Source organism: Mesocricetus auratus, unplaced genomic scaffold (genome assembly GCF_017639785.1).
Source record: "Mesocricetus auratus isolate SY011 unplaced genomic scaffold, BCM_Maur_2.0 Super-Scaffold_100038, whole genome shotgun sequence".
Taxonomy (NCBI): domain Eukaryota; kingdom Metazoa; phylum Chordata; class Mammalia; order Rodentia; family Cricetidae; genus Mesocricetus; species Mesocricetus auratus.
In genome coordinates, this window is record NW_024429216.1 from 3,434,689 (window position 1) to 3,438,586 (window position 3,898).

The window sequence follows — 3,898 nt, forward strand, 5'->3', positions numbered from 1 at the left end:
TTGCTCTGTAGACCAGGCTGGCCTACAGATGACATGAATTCAATCCCGGAAAAAAAAATAGTGTGTGTGTCTGTGTGTGTGTATATATGTTTGTTGGGTATGCTCATACATATATATGTGTATATATATGTACATATGTGTGTGTGTGCACACATGCATGTTTGTGGGCATGCTCGTGCAGATATATATATGTGTGTGTGTGTGTGCATGCATGTTTGTGGGCATGCTCGTGCAGATATATATGTATATATAATAGGTATGTCTGTGTGTGCACACATGCATGTTTGTGGGCATGCTTGCGCAGATATATATGTATGTACATATGTATATATGTGTGTGTGCATGCATGTTTGTGGACATGCTCGTGCAGATATATAGATGTGTATATATATGTGTGTGTGTGTGTGTGTGTGATTTTTCTCCCTCCACTATGTGGGATCTGGGGATTGAACTCAGGTCTCAGGCTTGGTGACAAGCACCCTGACCCCGTCTTGCCTGCCAGTTATTTCTCGCTCATGCCAGGCTGGCCCTTGCCCCAGAGACCTTTCTCTGGCTCTCCCTTCTAGACACCTTTGGCCCAGATCTCTACTCAGATCTTTCTTCCTCTCTCTCCAGTGTCGCCCCAGCAAGGTCTTCTCTGGGGATGTTTAACCCAAACTCCACCCCATTCCAGGCATCACTAACTCACCACCACCTACTCTAGTTACTTAGATTTTTGTTTCTTAAATTTAAATTAGAAACAATATTATTTTACATATCAATCCCAGTTCCCTCTCCCACCCATCCTCCCATGTCCCCCACTGACTCCCCCATTCCGACCCCCATTCACTCCCCAGGGAGGGTGAGGTCTTCGGTGGGAGATCATCCAAGTCTGTCACATCATTTGGGGCAGGACCTAGGCCCTCCTTCATGTATCTGGGCTGAGAGAGAATCCCTCCATGGGGAATGGGCTCCCAAGGTTTATTTGTACACTACGGATAAATACTGTTTCACTGCCAGAGGCCCCATAGACTGCCCAGGCCTCCTCATACCCATATCCAGAGGGCTTGTTTCAGTCCAATGCTGGTTCCCCAGCTTTACGACTGGGTTCCATGAGCTCTCACTTGCTCAGGTCAGCTGTTTCTGTGGGTTTCTCCAGCCTGGTCTTGACCCCTCTGCTCATCCCTCCTCCCTCTCTACAACTGGATTCCAAGAGTATGGCTCAGTGCTTAGCCATGGGTGTCTGCTTCTGCTTCCATCAGCTACTGGATGAATGGCATTTAAGTAGTTATTGTTTTAATTGTTTTTTTTTGTTGTTGTTGTTGTTTTGGCTTTTGGTTTTTTTGTTTGTTTGTTTGTTTGAGACAGGGTTTCTCTGTATTGTTTTGGAGGCTGTCCTGGAACTTGCTCTGTAGACCAGGCTGGCCTTGAACTCACAGAGATCCACCTGCCTCTGCCTTCCGAGTGGTAGGATTAAAGGCATGCGCCACCAACGCCCGGCTTTGAGACAGAGTCTTGCTTTATAGTCTAGACTAGCTGAGAACTCAACATGTAGCCCAGGCTGGCCTGGGATTTTCTATGTAGCCGAGGTTGCCCTTGAGCTCCGCTTCTGCCTCTACCTCCTTAAGTGCTGGGGGGTTGAATCTAAGGCCTTCTGTATGCTAAGTGAGCACTCTGCTAATCTACTACTGACTATAGTCCTAGCCAAATATACAAATTATATATGTAATATATAAATCACATATGTAACATATGTATAAATCACACACATATAAAAATTACATGTGTGATATGTAAATTACAACCCTAGGGGGTTGTCTGACACTAGTACTGGCAGCTCCAAATGTGCTGGGAGATGTTCTGGCAGCCAATTGCCAACGGGCCACAGGATTTTCTGATGTGATGGGCAGGCCCTGGCCGAGTTCCCTACAGAAAGCCGACACAAGCTTCCCTCATTTTACATGGGTGTTGCACTTCCTGGAAAATCCAGAGGCGGTTAGAGCCTCCCAGACCACCTTGTGCTTACACTGGAGACTCCAGTGTGGGGTGTAGAGCATTTTTGCCTGCAAGGAAGGCTGGCATTCAGTTGCTCCAATCTGGATGAATAGATTATTAAAATGTAGAGATAATTTCTGGCTGGTAATAATTGGTAAAGTAGTAAACTTACACATTCTTTATAACTTACTGGGGAAGTGCATCATGCATGCTCCGTCACCACGAGGGACCTGGGGATCCAATTCAGGCTGTCAGGCGTGGCAGCCAGTGTTATCCTCATTATCATTACTGTGTGGGAGAGGGCTTGCTCAGTTGTGACCTCAGGATATTCCAAAAAGTTTCTTTAACTAGCTGAGTGTGGTGCCACACTCCCAGCACTCTGAGTTCGGGCCCAGCCTGGTCTACAGAGTGAGTTCCAGGACAGCCAGGGCTACACAGAGAAACCCTGTCTCAGAAAAACAAAACCAAAAAAACCAAAACCAAAAAAGCCAACTCCATGACCAATAGCAATTTGGATCCAGAGAAAAGGGTTTATTTCATCTTACAACTCTCAGGTTATAATCTATCACTGAAGGAAGTCGGGAAGAGGAAGCCATGGAGTGCTGTTCAGTGGCTTTCTCAACCTGCTTTCTTTGTTTTTGTTTTTCAAGATAGGGTTTCTTTCTCTGTGTAGCCCTGGCTATCCTGGAACTTGCTCTGTAGACCAGGCTGGCCTTGAACTCAGAGATCCACCTGCCTCTGCCTCCTGAGTGCTGGGATTAAAGGTGTGCGCCACCACCACCAGGCTTCAGTCTGCTTTCTTACAGAACCCAGGGTTACCATTGATCGGTGGCCTGGGCACTCTCACATCAATAACTAGTCAAGAAAATGCCCGCCCCACAGACCTGCCCACAGGCCAATCTGAGAGAGGCTTTTTCTCAATTGAGGGCACTCTTTCCAGATGACACTAGCTTGTGTTGACAAAGACCTCGGCAGCACACACCAAAGCAGCACGTTACCCACTGAGACAGCCCCTCCCCTCGCTAGAGACGGGGTCTCTGTGTAGTCCTGGCTGTCCTGGAGCTTGCTATGTGGACTAGGCTGACCTAGAACTCACAGAGATCCTCCTGCCTCTGTGTCCTTAGTGCTGGCATTAAAGGAGAGCACCACTAAGCCCGGCCCAATAGTTTGTGTTTTTTGAGACATGAACACTTGTAGCCTAGGCTGGTCTGGAACTCTCCATGTAGTTGATGATGGCCTTGAGCTCCTGGGCTGGAAATTCTGCAGCCTCAGTCTCCTAAATCACTGAGATCACAAACACAGCTGTGTGGCTCCCTGTGCTTTTTTTTGTTTTTCGAGACAGGGTTTCTCTGTATTGTTTTGGAGGCTGTCCTGGAACTCACTCTGTAGACCAGGCTGGCCTCGAACTCACAGAGATCCGCCTACCTCTGTCTCCCGAGTGCTGGGATTAAAGGCGTGCGCCACCAACGCCCAGCCGGCTCCCTGTGCTTTAGTAGTTAGTTTCTGTTACTATTTTGTGGTGCAGGTGATCAAGCCTAGGGTAACCTGGGAGCTACATCACTAGCCCTGTGCTTTAAAAACAACAAAAAATCAGGACCAGGGTGTGGGTATGCTATAATCCCAGCACCTGGGAGAGGCAGGAGAATTACACATTGCAGGCCAGCCTGGGATCCGTAGCAAGGACAGACCTTGGGTCAAGGAACGGCAAAAATCAATCCTCCGTTGGACAAGACGTTTTGATACACACTTGCAATTCCAGCACTCTCGAGTCGGGGCTATTAAGCATAAAGTCAGCCTAGGCTACAAAGTTAGACCCTGCCTCATATCGTGCTCCTCCCAATAAAATAAACGGGGTGGGGGCCCCCCACTCACATCGAGGTGGTGTGTGCAGCAAATCCTTGAAGCAAGAAAACAAAAGGCACTA